Source organism: Spodoptera frugiperda, chromosome 20 (assembly GCF_023101765.2).
Source record: "Spodoptera frugiperda isolate SF20-4 chromosome 20, AGI-APGP_CSIRO_Sfru_2.0, whole genome shotgun sequence".
NCBI classification, from domain to species: Eukaryota; Metazoa; Arthropoda; class Insecta; order Lepidoptera; family Noctuidae; genus Spodoptera; species Spodoptera frugiperda.
In genome coordinates this window covers 13,038,303-13,055,125 of record NC_064231.1, presented here as the reverse complement: position 1 = coordinate 13,055,125, position 16,823 = coordinate 13,038,303, and the positions used below count along the sequence as shown (strand labels likewise).

The window sequence follows — 16,823 nt, the reverse complement described above, 5'->3', positions numbered from 1 at the left end:
ATGTTTAATGGAATTCTGTTATTCGGGTAATTAGTGGAGAAGGTTAGGAGTTTCTGTTTGTGTAATGGCTGCACTCAGTTTTGTGGGGAAATGGAGACCAACAAACTCATTAACAAAATCAGATTGTGTGTTTTTGAAATGCATTAGGCAACATTTACCATTAATCGAAGATCTTTGTTTACCAGCAAAAATGTGGACCTTCTTATGCTAATTTTGTAGATAAATGATTATGGTTGTTTGCAAAAAGAGTTGCCAAAACGACAATGCAGTGTGGCTCGAAAAACAATTATTCCTTGACGTATTTTTATTTCTCCTTAGTATCATAACGACAGTAAACTTACAAACACATAAAACAATCTAACGCTTCTGAATCTTACTGTTCTACTAAGAACATACTTAATATACCGCTCTTTGACTAATCCTTGCTATATACCTACATCATACTACTACGGATTCGATCGCTCAGTTACAAACTCATTCGGTGCGCCATGCTTCATCGCCCTTTGGCAAACTTTGACTCAGTAGCAATACAGTACTCTCAAAACTTGAGCTTGCCAAGTATGTACATCGAAAGTTAAGACACGTGCCTGTGAAGTTGCGCATTTGAGACTATATAACACTAAATTACTATAGATTTTTGTACATGTTTAACCATTAAATAGCTTTTTGGATTATCTTGCGAGCTGGATTCTAAGTTTGAGTACTACTGGTATCATCATCATTATCATCATCAATTGCTGGACAAGAGTCATCCGAATGACAGTTAGCATCCACTGGCTCCCCACGACTCTAGCGATATTGTCGGTCCACCTAGCGGGAGATCTGTTCACGCTTCTTCTTCCGATTCGTGGTATCCATTAGATCACTACTAGGATACCTAAAATTAAATTTCTTAGAATTGAAATAGATATTTTTGTCGTTTGTCAGAAGGGGCGTTTTTTTTTTTAGATGTTGGGTGTATACAATTTCTCAGTGGAACTAGTCCACATTAAGGAAAATTAAGTTTTATATTAAATTCTATTTTTATCTCGTCCACTTCTAAATGTCTTGTCAAATCTTTATCCTGAAATCTTGATTTTGATTTTACAGTGATTCAATTCTACTTTTACATTTCTTCCAAGATATTTCCTTATTGATAATTCCAACTTTCATTTTTGCTGATAAAAAATTCAGACATTGAGATCAAAGCACACATCACTGTCTCAGATCACGATAACTTTCAAAACGTCTTTCAGCAGATTTATCATTTTCTAAGAAATGTTATTTCAGTTTCATATCAAAACGGTCGCAGATTCAAAGAGCTTTTCGTCCAAACAAGATTAAGACCTTGCATCTATCCTCATTAAAATTGTATTGCATTAAAACGAAGTAAATGATACTGATAGACAAACGATGGATGCTGTCTTACAAACATATGAGGTTTGCCAAACGTAAGCTTTATTTGAAAGTAATAGAGTACAATTTTGTATGGAAAAAGTATATAATTATTTTGGTAAGGCAACAAAGTTAAAAGATGTCAAAGGAGTGACATGAAAGCGACGAAAGACGAAGTTACATCAAAGCATGCTCTTGTTTTTGATATGATTATGAGTCATGCGTAAGAATGTTGGAAAATGTTTTTGTAAAGGGTTCGCGACAATATTGGATTCGTTCGAAGAAGAAACGTTTAAAATGAAATACAAAAGTATTCTTAAGGAAGTATTTGTACACAATAAGATAAGTGGGTATGGAAAATAATTGCATTATAAAATGGCGTTGTCTTAATTAGTTCCTACTTTTGTTCCAAGGGATGTGGCAAGGGGTGTCGGATTGTTGGTAATTAGGTTTGAGACAGGAAAGTACCCTTGAAATTGATACTGTCACATAGTTTCACAGCTTAGCTATTACATCTTCGTGGCATAGCTACATAGCACAACTCTGGTGCCCTTATACCCAATACAACCATTTATTTAGTCATCTTTGTGTAATTAATATATCAAAATTCACTTGAGTGAACTTTGTAAACAAATTAGGTGTATTTTAATACGAGTATATCTGAGCGTCTCTACTTATCCTTTTGTGTAATAAGCGAGATATTATGTTTACCTTTTCCAGAATATAATTATCTGGCTCAGGGAAGCTCTTTACAATATATAACCTCGGTGCGAGCATGACTAGCATAGAAATTATGTAATTAGTGTTTATGAAATTAACGCCAAAAACGAAAAGTGAGCTGAATTTAAAATTAACATTTAACGTGGAACAAAAATCTCGCTAGCTTTAATTTTAACAGCTTTGTTGCTATATAGTTGTAAAAGAATATTGTTTTGTTAATATTGATCTACAGAATTTTCAATCTAGAGGTGTGGCGACACATGACAAGTGACAGATCACAGAAGAGACACATAATCGATCGACGAGAAAATCAACGGATAACACCATAAAACATCATACATCGCACATATGAAGATTACATGCGAATAAACATGGATAGAAAATACCAAACCAACAAGAGTTAGGAAGAAAGCTCGCCAAGCACGATCACCCCGCCTGGTCGAAGGATCTTCTTTTTCTTAGCGAACTTTACTGAGTTCACTAAAGAGGTTTTGATTTTGAAGGTCTCAAAGTTTAGATTTAATCCTGCTTGTTTTCTTTTTAATAACTGTTACTTTAATATAATATGTTTGCAATAGAGTGCACATTTATCTTTTCTAGCTCTATTTTATTCTCTCATACTTTGAAACATAACTACTCGAGGCTACGTAACATTAGTCTTAAAACAACAGTAAACATACACAGTCACATGCATTCAACAAATTGTTACATTTAAATTCGAAACACAACAAACTTTCCTCATCTCAACGTTTATAGGATAAACACTAAATTAACAGAGCTTCAACTTAGCGAAACCAGGATTTTCCACAAACACGAACGTATAAACCACGTGTATACGGCATCAACTAATAACTAAACAAACACAGGCCAGAAAAACAAAATTATCACATACACCTCAAATGACCTTTAACTGCTAAAGAATAAGTTCCCATTTTCTATAACAGAGCTGACTAGTTAATTTTGGAACTTTTTCATAGAAAAAGCAGAGCGCAATTTTCATGCAGACAATAGATGAAATTAACCGTTCCGTGATAACAGGGGTTTTGAAGTTCAAAAAAGGATTTATTTAGCCTGGATTGTTTAGTTTTGGAGTGTGAAGTTAGGATGATGGAACAATGGAATTGGATTGATTTGATGGAAGGTGAAAACTGCCTAACTTTGCTGTTGATGGATAAAATATTGTCAGCAGTATTTGTGGAGTTTATTGTGTTGTGTTAATACCTATCGGAATATTCCCCTATTATCTATCAAGCACACAATGCGATGCGACGATGTGACAATGGTATGAGGTTTGTTGTGTAAGAAATATATAAATGTATTTTATTTATTTTTAGAATACACATTATGAAAAACAAAACCCTTCCTACAGTTGGGTAGAAAATTAACCTTTAAGTAACAGGAGGAGCGTAACTGTCCCAAAAGTATTTCAACTTCCTTTTAAATAAGTTTAAATATTAAACAACAATAAAAGAAAATCAAGAACAGTTGGAAAAACTTTAGCTCGTTTCACGCTTGGTTTTCTTAAAAGGGGAAAATTTCTTTAAAGAGCCTATTAAAAGTTGAATTCGAAACAGTACTAAAAGGTATCTTACTAAAATCAAGAAACGAAAGCCTCGTAATGACGTAGTAACATTAATAAGGTACAGTACCTCTTATTTTCAGTTTTAAGCCAGAAGCATGCTTTTTGTTAACCCGCAGGCATAACTTATCACACTAATATTATAATTGTGAAAGTTTGTTTTAGATGTTTGTTCGTCAATCCATCTGAAACTATTGGACGAATTTTGATGAAATCTCACGGTATGAGCTGACTTGGGTGATTGGATATTTTTTATCTAACGGGAACCCGAGTGAAGCTGCTAGCAGAAAAGCTAGCTTGTTAAAAAACGAACTCCAAATCCAATGACCTCATTATGTTTGAAATTGTATTGACTCGTAATTAATAAATAAGTTGACATATAGACAGTTGTCATAAAAATTCAAAAGAGCTCAATATTTATTCCAATAACATCTGCAAAAAATTGACCTAACATCAAAACATAAAAAAATCCATTTATAGAATCTTAGTAAGAATAAAAAACACCATCATTCTTCTCCTGAACAAAGTCCGTTTGCCATGAAATCATGGTCTCCCACAAAGAGTGGTGTGACAGGGGCAAAACGTGAAACATATAACCTATGTTATCAATGTTACGTGTATCCATTTATCACTAGACTGAGCTATTGCGTATTATTCTAAGAATATTGCTATGGTGTAAGTAATAAGATGTAGCGGAATCATTTGCTGATTTAGAATTTGTTTCTTTATTTGGGAAAGTGGTGTATGTATTAACAAACATATGAACATAATAACGATCGATTTCCGTACGTATCAACTTTTTAGTGTGATCCACAAAATTTTCTTTCGGTTCTAGGTGTCATATATGCATAATAATGTGAAATTGTACACTAGTAACACGATATAGGAGAAAATCTTACTGTGACATTTAAAAACAACAAAAGTAAATAAATTCACATAACATACTTGACACTCAGTCTCAAAACAAAAATTTGTAGATCACATAAAGAGTTGATCCGGCTCCAAAAGCAGGAGTAAGAACGGTGTGGTTTTTAGTCAGTAAGGGTAACACTCCCTCTCGCCTCGCCCAAGGCGGGAAAAGAGATTGGACGATTTGCCCCTTCAAAAAAGTGCGTATTCAAAAGTTCTCTCTCGTAGTTTGTACCACAGAAATGTTTGAAGATGGAAAGTGTGTGTACAATGTACATATTTTAGCTTGGCATAATATTACAGGTCATATCTCAGAGGTGAATTTCATTAGGGACGTTATTGTCAGTTATAAATTCAACATTGAATTTTAATAAGAAGACGACAGAACAAGATATTCAATAAATGAACAGAGAAGAATTGATTTTTTTTCTAATCTGTGATTTACTCGGGGTTACTTAATGATTCCTTAAACTATACCTTAGTAACGATTTTATTTCAAAAACAATTTCTAAGAATTGGTTTAAGTACGGTAACCATTTACCCAAGTACGGTGGCGGTTAGTTTAAAAATAAATATTTGATAAAACGACTTCCACGTTTTCGTCACGAATCATTAAAAGTCATACGACACTTAGGTACTTAAGGCTCTTAGTCGACTTTCCGTAGACTACCCGAATTACCTGTCACGGCAAGAAATCAGAGACGCTACGTGCTCTTAGAGTCAAAGTCAGGTATTAATATTCAGCATAATTTTTGATTTTACGATAATCATCGTAAGTACAATGTGCCTGGCTGTGTTATTTGTTTATTATCTACAAATTAAAGCTAACTTTCCTGATCGATTAAGCCATAAATAGTAGCTGTATCTTAATTATTATGTTATCGGCTTACTCACGTAACTGTTTTACGAGGAACTCGACTAGTTTCAAGCCATCCTAGAGGCTCATATTCATGACCAGTATTCCGCGACACACGACGCGGGGATTGTCGCGCTGCTACTGAAGTCAAACAGGTACGTGAGTAACCTGATAACATAATAATTAATTTAGTATGTCTCACGAAAATTACAATAAAATTATAGCTGTATCTTTTCCGTATACTCTCATGCTACAGAGGCGCTACTGCGTATGAGTCTAGGTATGTCAGACGTAGAATGTATGGAAAATGGAAGCCAAAAATATTATTGATATATTGTTATCAGTTTCTAAGCGCAAATAAATATTATTATTATTCTAAAAATCTAGAAATATATAAAAAATATAAGATTTTTTAACGCATGAAAATGTTGTAAACGTATCGTATTGTACTGTATTTGGTATCTACACTTAGAAAAAAATATCTCCAGACGATAACTCATGAATTTTCCATAACAATTTATCATGCGACCAAAACGTCTTGTAACTTAGACCAAATATCGATATGAGTCTAAAGGCTGGGTGAGCAAACGTAATGTATCCTAGCACCACATAATATTGAAAGCGATATATCAAGACTCGAGTCTCGCTCACTGCCGTATTAGTATTCCTCATGTTTTTCTAGTTTCTAGTCACTTTATTCTTTACGAACTGTGAACAGTCACTTGAAACTGTTAGACATTTTCTTAAGAAACTGCTAGATCCTTTGTGCTATTGCTTTTGTTGATTTGAATCCTTAAGCCTTTGACAAAAGACAATGAGGGCAAATCTTCCGCTACCGTGGCTTACATGATATCTTTCAGGGCGTACAACGTGTTAAGTGATCTAAATTTGGCTGCACTTGCACGGTTGGCGTGGTAGCTGGGCAACCTGCTGCCACGTAACGAGTAGCGGGTTTGATTCTCGCACTTAGAAACTTTTGTGTGATCCACAAATTGTCGTTACGGGTCTGGGTGTCATGTGTACTTATGTAAACTTATATCCTTGTGTACCCACGACACAACAATCACGTAAAATGGCTGTAGAGATCGGGATGAAATTTGTAACAGGGATAATTTTATTATGGTCTGGAATAACACATAGGATACTTTTTACCCCACGGTACCGCGGTCGAAGCCGTTGGCAAAAGCTAGTGAGTAGATAAATATAAACATCATCCTGATTCCATGTTTTGTATAAATCAATCTTTAGTCGGTTAAGAATTCGCCAGTCATGGATTTAAAATTTGTTTTACAATAGAATGAAATTGCCTGACTCATCCTACATTTATTGAAAAGTTAACATTGACTATATAATAAGACTCTTTATTTACGCTATTTTAAAGAAGAAATAAATCAATCAACTATGTTTTTAAAATTGTATTTTTGTAATTGTACACGCGGCTACTGTAACTAGTATACACCAACACATCGGCACAACTATCGCTACACAATATCCCTGTGTGGGTATTCCGTAGTAATGTGAATAAAAACGTTTGACCATTACGCACACATTGGTATATATTATAAATTTTGTGTCGGTATATGTATTTTTATAATTTAATAGATGGGTAAGTTACAATTGATGATATGATTCAACATTTTCACTAAACTAGACGTAGTGCTCGTAGACGAGTGGTTTAACGAGCTTGCTCTAATCGTCTCCCTCTACGCCGATGTGGGTTCGAAACCAGCAAAACATATTTTTTACATGTATTTTATTTCGTTGTTTGTCTTTTTTAGGTTAATTTTTGTTTTCTGTATAATAAAATCAGACTATAAAAGAAGCATTTAAGTCGGTAAATAAAACGATATCTATTTTATAACATATAATTTATTTTTATAGAAATAAAGTATAAATATTGGATATAAATCAAATAAAAAATGTTATTAATTGTTTTCATAGACATTTTTTTATTTATTAATGATTATTACAAAAAAAAATATTATTAAATAATAATTTTTATTATTAATTAAATAATAATAAATTAAATTTTAATATTGTTTATTACTTATTATTAAACAATAAGAAACATTATATACATATATACATAATATTAAAATATTAAAATTTAAAATTAAAAAAAGTATTAAAAAATAAAATTATTATAAAAATTTAATTAAAACATTTTTTTCCAAATTTCCGCTTCACAGTAAATATTGTTATTTCTTGAAATTAGCAAATTTTTGTTATTAGAATTCTCCATTTTGTGTTTTAAGGCGGTTGCTATAAGATTCAATATTGAGTGGGCAATATGTTAGCAAAAATGTGACGATTAATACAAATAAGTTTTTAACATTATAACATTTCGAATCATACTCTAAGTTGGTTAAGGATGAGTGTAAATATAATGCTTCAAACAAGTTGAACAGCAGTTACATAAGTTATTAAAAATGAGAAGTGAAGTGAATCAACATGTTGAATAGAAAGAAATTATGACAATTTCTAACCGCATAACAATAACATCACTTCACCGTATTTTCTAGACTGCATTTTAATATTATTTTAAAAATATAAACATTGTAGTTAATTTGGACTATATATAATTTGGCTGATGGCTCAGTAACTGATTCAGAAATCGATATAACTCAGCGTTAACGCAAAAAAAAATTCAATACAAATAAATTTAAACTTTATGCTGCTAGCATGAAATTAATTATTTACATCGTTAAATATAACCACATTATTAGCCCTATCAAAATTTATAAAACTTCTGTCAAAACTTTATCGCTGTTCCTGGTGCATTGTGGGCAGTAATATCTTTTTGGGTGGCTTCCTGCACCTTAAACCAGAATGCAGGTGCCTCCTTATTGTTTGCGTGAAAACATCGAGTGCCGTTGCTGCAGTGCGCGTTGAAAAAGGAATCAGCCTTATGCCTGGCTATGATGTCGTATTGCCGGGCTAACGAATTTGCCTTCGGCTTCGGCCCAGCTTGGCAATTTTCAATATCACCAGTCTCCGCATATCTGCGCACCCATAACTGCACGGACTTACACTATTAAACAAAAATATATTATTTAAAATACCACGAAAATCTATAAAGTTACTTATCAATAGGAATAAAATATAACTACAAGTAGCTTTAGTTGTAAACACAATAATTATACAATATTTTATAATCAACATATATATAGGTTTACACAGTAATAAAATGCTACTAAAATCCTTTAAGCTACAACAGGATTAATAATAAATTATTTATAATGATATTTAAGAAAATATTATTATTAGTATCCTATTAATATAAATTAAAATAGATTAAGTTTTAAATTTATTAAACAATAATTATTTATTTTTAATAATAAATTCATCAATAATAATAAAAAAGTATTCATTATTCAAATATTAATATTCATTAATTTTTTAATGTTATTATTTTTTGTATTTTATAAAACAAAAAATAATAACATTATTTTATTATATTTAAAAATATAATTTTAGAGAACTTTAAATAAAATTATTAATTCAATCAATTACCCAGAATATCAACATAATAATTATCTTATTTACTCACCGATATCGTTAAGCGCCTTTCTATTTCACTAAAGAAAAGATCTATCTAAAACAAAAGATCTATCTTTTGTTCGTGCAAAATAATTACTTCTGCCTTTTTCAAATTTGTGAAGTGTTGAGACATGTTGAGCTTTACACACGAATTATGTAGCAATAAACTATGAAAATGAAATGCTCATAAATTGACAACTAAGAATATAATTTTATTTTGTAAGTTGGGTGATCTGGAAAACAGTTAAAGAATTGACGGTAGTTACTTTATAAACGGGCTAAATAAAATGACCCGAGAGTTGCGTGGTCGCCACAAACATTACAAATTTAATACTCAAGTATCGAATCATTAGAAATTTAGAATTAGATGTTATTTAAAAATATTTGATAAACACTACAAAAAGAACTTGTTATTGCTGGGTTCGATCCTGCGACACCTTGCCTGATAACTCAAAGCGTTAACCATTACGCCAAACGTGCAATTAATAAATGTTACGAAATATTGTAATCGATTCAATAACATAAATATACGACGAGAAGATTCCTTTAGATATATTTGTATGGGTATAATTTGTGTAGCTCGATCTTTCGTTGTTCGATTTATTAAATGTTTGTTAAGTATTATTTTATCTCTACCCTTGTTTTTATTCATAAAATCTTTTACGAAATTCTTACATATACCGACACAATAATTTATAGTATATACCAATGTGTGCGTAATGAACAAACGTTTTTATGCACATTACTACGGAATACCCACACAGGGATATTGTGTAGCGATAGTTATGTCGATGTGTTGGTGTATACTAGTTATCGTTGCAATTTGTACATAATTTTTGAATATTTATTTTTACATATTCTTTTTCTCTTATCTGTCTGCCTGGATTAATATTCAGTGATTTTTTTAAAACATAGATTAGTTTATAAGGGTATTTTCGAAATGAAACTAAACACAGATACAAATAAATATGCTAGATAACACTACAAAAGTAATAGTACTTAAATCAGTTTATATTAAAAAATAAATCCAATAATACCAATCATCTCAAAATAACCAGAAACTACTCAAAGATACAATAACCCGGTTCTAGGATTTTATTAAATCTGAAAGACTCTTTGGAAACCATTGGGAATCGGAAAACCAATATTACTAATATTATTTTTATAAGCACCTAAAGCCTTCTATATGATAACATGAATTCTATGGAATTTCATTTCATTACCAATGTTTTTTTTACAATGGTAAACCATTTAGGTCTTAATGTCTTTATTCATTTTAATTATCCTGTGACCACCCCGTTCCTACTACAGCTTTTCGAGCCGGAGCCCCGGTAACTCAGAAGGTAATCCGCAGCTCCGGGTCCTTACTTACTACCAATCAAACTACAATCTAAATAAATAAAAGTCAGACCCATAAGAGACACATTGTACGCTAGGTATAAAAAAATAAACAGGCTCGCAAGTAATTAGTATTACTACATAGATACAATATTCAGTTCCAAAATTATGTCCTAGAATAACAAAATGAAGAAATTAATTCTGTCCTGTACAAACTTTGCTAAGCAAACGGCGTGGAATATTTGAACACAGTGTCTGTGACAATTTTCTCTAAACCATTTCAGCTTATCGCTTCAAGACTTAGAAATTAAATGAAGATATCTAAAGTATTAACTGAACACGTTTCCAAGAAATTAAAGCGAGAACAAATTCTAGACTACATTGTAGATCGATATCGATTTTCGCTGTTTATCTTTCTTGGCCTTCACCCAACTAGGTTGTAGACGGTATTGTTTTAACCAGAAATAGTTGAATGATTCTGAAATCAAGAACTCAATTTTCTTATACATAAAACACTACAGAATACTAGACAGATATTCACTGTTTCATTACGTTTAAATATTCGACGAGAAAACCGATCATTGAAATTAAGTCCGATGTCAACATTCTTCAAGAGTAATACCACGGGAACTAAAGTACTAACCAGTTAGGACAGTAAAGAAGCTGAACAGATCCCAACCGTTCTGGACACACGCTCAAGTATCACTCGTGGAAACTATTTTAGTGCGCCACTAATAGTTGAATGAACTCCGTCTCGAAGTTTGATTGTCTTGCAACTCAAGTAATATTCGAGTAAACACAGTTGGCAGTTCTACGCTGGAGATATTACTACGTACATAAAGCTTAACATACCAGACATAAATCATACGTACAATTATTTCTGACAATACAAATGTAAATCCGAAAACCTTTCATAGTCGTTGACGTAGGCACAAAAAAGGGAAATGACAAATCACCAGGAGTACATCCAATGGTAAAAGGGACCTGGAATATTAGAACCCTTCCTCTTTGTACAAAACATTGGCTTCAATAAAAATTGTACCAGCAATAACAGTTAGGTTTGTAGTGGGAAACAAAACAATGATGAACGCAAAGAATATTAGTGTGAATTTATATCAACCTTTGTTCTCTGCGGGGAATGCGCATTTTGTTTGTGCTACACACGGCTTTGTAGACTGAACAACTTTTTTTATTATTATTTCGTAGATTATTTGTTAATGGAATCGTTGTTTTATTTATATTCAGCCAGACGTGTACATTTTTATATGGATTTCGGGCTTTTATTCTCTCAAATCAAATGCAATAAAATGGATAAGCTTATTGGTTTGATTTCTGGCTAGAATATAATTTTATAACGTTTTCTTTTTGTTTGAAAACCTTGATCCTTCGCCAATGGATTTGAATAAGAATTTCATATTTGAAAAGGCTCACTTTAGGAAAATTGTTAAAATTATGAACATTATTTTTTTACTAACTTTATTGCACAAATTCCACATTGACGTCCACTTTTCATTCCATTAAAACTAATCACTACAACAATAAGTTGGGAAAAACTCAAATAAATATTATCCTGGTAAAGGTTTACTCAAAAACAGAAAAGTTAATAACGACAGTGGATAGTTTCCATCGCTGTTTATTAGTGGTTGTAAGTGCGAACTAATATCAAAGTTGCAGCAATGAACATCTATATTAAATCGTTGCTGCATCGTTTACTAGTACCGTTAGTTAAGCGAAGTGGAAATGATTTCTCGTACTAGTTCATGTCCAGTCGAGTGTGAAAATATTTTACTACGAACTTGTGTTAATTTAGATTCTTTGAATTAAAGTGTTTTTATTTTGAAATGTTTTAGCTTTACCATTGCACAATAACATACCTAACTAATAGTCTCACGACCAAATAAATCTGCTGAATGATAGAAGGCAGCTCTGATGCTTTTAAAGTAGGGAAAATACTTTACTATATAAAAGAAAATTTTCTGTGAGGTCATATTGTTTATGAGCAAATCTGAACAGGATCTTTTCTCGAAATCTTTTACCGGTTAGGTTACAGATAGCATTGATTTATTAACTTACACAACTGGCTGTTGTAGTAATTATGATATTGGCTAACTCACGTAACTGTTTGACGAAGAACTAGAGCCTCATATCCATGAGCAGTCTTCCGCGACACACGACGCGGCGACTGTCGCGCTGTTACTGTATCTTGGCTTGAAACTAGTCGAGTTCCTCGTCAAACCAATAATATAATTATTTATTTGGTGTATCTCACGGAAGTTATAATAAAACTGACTACTTTTTCGCATGGAGCAGCTGTTCTCTGCTTTCCGCAATCCATTAACAAGAGCCACATGATTGGCCAAATCCTTACAGGCTTTATATAAGAAATGGTAGAAAACATACCACTTGACCTTGACAAACATGGCTGGTCGTCCTCTACTCCCGTATGTGAGATGTAATAATGGAACACTCGCATAATAAATGGCGACACGTTCGTAAGGTAACATCGCTCTTTCATTTTTCTCACGGTCGATTAATCTTCTTGCGTGGGGATGCTTCTGCTTCTGGTTAGTTATTCGACGAGTATATCGACAAATGGCCGGGAATTTATTGTGTGTGGTTCAATGCTTTTCCAAGTATGTTAAGTATTAGTTTTATTGGTGAGTTATCTATGTCTTAGTTTTGTTCTTGGGAGTCTTACTGGTGTATATTAAGAAAAGATCTTTAAGTTAGATGTTACATTTCTGGGTAGACTACGTACGCATGTAACATATGTTAAATATTGCATCACATATACCTACTATTCTCAGAAGCATGAGCAATTCGTACAACTACGAATATAATGGGTACACAAACAACAAAACATACGCACACGAAGGTAAGCTTATTCATATCTATTTATCATTTGAAAACTATAAGTAGTAATGATAAACTCGATACAATAATATATCTTCAGTTTCCAGCACTTTCTCTATCAAGATCAATTAACACATTATACAAACAACATCTAGTTAGGTTTGAATACAAATCCATTGTACAATATCAAACGCCACTAACACACTAGGTACTAATCCGCTGAACTCAACAATTTAGAATTAATACCCAATATCTAACTGGCTTTGTTTTGCCTAATTTAACACTACGGAATACTGATCAAACAGAATGAATAATCGAGATTTTCACTTGGCTGTTGGTAATACGATCGATTTTCATTCTATTAGCATAATTGGTTCCGATTGTTACAATGTTCAAGTGCTTTGGGAGCCAAAAATGAGGATGGCAGTCTTCAAACCAATGGATTATTTGTATTCAATTTGAGGTAATGGTTTTATTACCACATTGGACTTATAATGTGATGAGATGGAGTTGTATTTATTTGTTTTCCAAATAGATAGATAGATTTATGTTTATTTTTATGAAACATCCAGTATTTGCCATTTGTAAATGCGAAACTATTTTGAAACTTTACAAAGGTATGTTCTGCATAACTGCCGTATTCAGAGTCATTTAGTGGTTACTTAACTCAGTCCTTAACAATAAGGAATGGTTTAAGTAATAATTAAATGTCTCTGAGTCCAGCATCTAGTATATTAAATTATCGTTCGAAAAGTTTTAAATACATGTTGTCGAAATTTACCGAATATACAAACATATTTTATGAACATAATTATAAATTAAAAATTCTTTGTCAATCTCGAACAACAATAAGTATGTTCCCAAACTTCTTGGGTCATCAAAAATGTTTCGTCAACACGAAAGCGGAAGCCTGGCCCCACACAATCTTAAAAGTAACTTTTTTATATTTCTTCCATCTTTGTTTTGAATTTACAAAATTCTATTAACAAGTTTTCTTCTGTCATTGCGGTCACACGATCCGCAACAAAAATTGTACGTTGTCCATTTAACTTTTTAATAACATCCTGATTTTAGAATCAGATGTTAATTTTATTCAAAACTAGCTTTTGCCCGCGACTTCGTTCGCGTGGAATAGTGACTTCCGGCAAATTTTTGGTTTTAACCACATAGCATACCACCCAATCTCGCGGAATCTCTTCAAAAATGAGACGTAGAAGATATTCCAGGGAACTCATCAAAAATCAACATAATGAGCTCTGTGTTTGAATTTAATAGATGTATACTCACTTAGGGCATTGAAAAAATTGTTTAAAAACGGCCTTAAACTAAAGAAATATTATAATATTTCCGAACTTAAGATGAAAACTAACTTAAAAGTAAAGAAAGCTACGAATTACGAATTAATAACAATTAAAAAAGAAATTATATTAGAACCTATCCTCTATGCTATAATAACCAAGCTTAAACTAAATAATTTAAAAGAAACGACTTAAATCTAATTAATTTATAAAGTTGTTTAATAAAATTGTAAGTCTATTACAATTTTATTAAACAACTAACTACAGTAACTACTAATAATCGATATCAAACTAAACCAGAAAAACCCAACAAATAAACTTATTAATTGACAAATACAACGAAACCAATTTATTTAGAATATACGAAACAGCAGGACCACTACAGACAAATCGACACCAGCAATTTATACTGCGCTAACTCAAAAAGCGTACTTTACAGTAGAGGCGTTTAAAGGGAAAAACGTGATAACTTTTACATTAATTAAGATACTTTTTTGAAATTTGGTATGCTTAATATTTAATTTATTCATTGTAATATCTCATATTTATATTTTCTTAATTATTTCTATTTTTTGATTTAGCGCAAGTTAGCCGTATATAAACGTAATTCATCAAAAAAAATTTACATCTTATATACGTCTAACTTATGTTAGCGTAGTGTAGTACGGGACGTCGTAGTGCATGATCAATCATCTGATGCATATTTCAATATTTTATAAAAAACATGTACTTACTTACAAAAAGAATAGTCAACGTACCATTAATAAACTAATTAATACGTTAACACATAAGTATTTACAATGTAAAAGTCGCTAAGTCGTTCATTTTACAAACGAACAAGTATACACACGAACGCACTAAACTACGCTAACTATGAGTTAGTGCAGTGTTGCACGGACTTTGACCAAAGTGATCCCCGCGCAAACTCCGCTAATAATAGTTGGCGTAATATAAATCGAGTGATTTCAAAAAGTACCTTTACTTAGCGTTTTATAAGATTTGTAACTTTCCTATTTTTGCATATTTCTTCTCAATTTTTTTATGACGTATGTAAACACACATTTTAAGCAACTTGGCATAAAAAAGTTTTTTCCTAATTTCGAGTTAGCGTAGTATAAATTGCTGGTGTCGAAATAATCATACGACTGATAAAACACTTTTTCTACGATAGTACCGAAGCGCTCGGCCGATACCCAACCAAATGAATGTAACGAAACCATAGCGCGATCTATTACTATTTTTATTTTTTGATTTTTGAAATAAAACTATCCTATGTCCTTTCTAAGGTTCTAAACTATATCTGTACCAAATTTCAACCAAATCCGTCAAATAGTGGCGGAGATTAATGGTATAAGCATAGAATAGTGTTCGACGTGATTTTTTAATTTGACATAACTTTTTTATTTATGAACCGATTGACATGAAACAAACATTAAATGTAAATTGAAGCATACCACAATATATTCGTGAAAACTGCATCCAACTCGGATCAGCCGTTTCTGAGATTAGCGCGCATAGACACACAGACAAACAGACAAACAGATAAACAGACAAACAGACAAAAAAAAAGTTAATTACATTTTTGGGTTCGACATCGACATAACAATAACCCCTGCTATTTTTTTTATTTTTATTTTCAATGTACAGACAGCACTTTTCTACGATTTTATTATATGTATAGATATTGGTTTTAATTAAAATTTGAATTAATAATAACAATCTCTTCAGACAAGATTGATTAAATATATTAAGTGTACCTACTACTTTGGCACGAATGGGCCAACCGACAGAAAACTGACGTGAAACAACGCTTGCGTTGTGTTTCATTGTGTGAGTGTTACCGCAGGCCAATCCCAATCTTCCCAATCCCCGATACCCCAACAACCCTTAAATTCCTACCTCCCAAAAAGCCGGCAACGCACTGGTGTTTCAAGTGTCCATGAGCGGCGGCGATTGCTTACCATCTGGTGACCCATTTACCGGATTATTACATAAAAAAGTCTTCGATAAGATTAATTAAATGTTTTATGAAATAAAAGTAAGAATAACCTTACTCCTTAAATCCTAGTAAAACGATATAACAAGGCTACACAAATTTTTGGAATAGAGAACTATGTGATTTTTAAGGATCGACATTTCTTAGTACCGCATCTTATTTTCCAATACGCATACATATTTCATACCCTTATTTTATCTATACTACATTTTATCCTAATCCCCGGATCAGCAAAATATTTTGTCGACATAAAATAGGCACCTCACTGAAACGAATGAAATATTCAGTCGTATTTTCACATAAACTCAATATAGGTTCTTATACAAAAGCGATTAATTCCTTTTTGGTGTATTTTTTAGA

The 16,823-nt window shown here is 32.2% G+C and overlaps 1 protein-coding gene across 5 annotated transcripts in view; it reads right to left on the bottom strand.

The window, feature by feature from the left end:
- LOC118282190 (glutamate receptor-interacting protein 2) overlaps positions 1 to 16,823 on the bottom strand; it is a 284,034-nt gene that overhangs the window by 131,256 nt on the left and 135,955 nt on the right. The window lies entirely within an intron of this gene.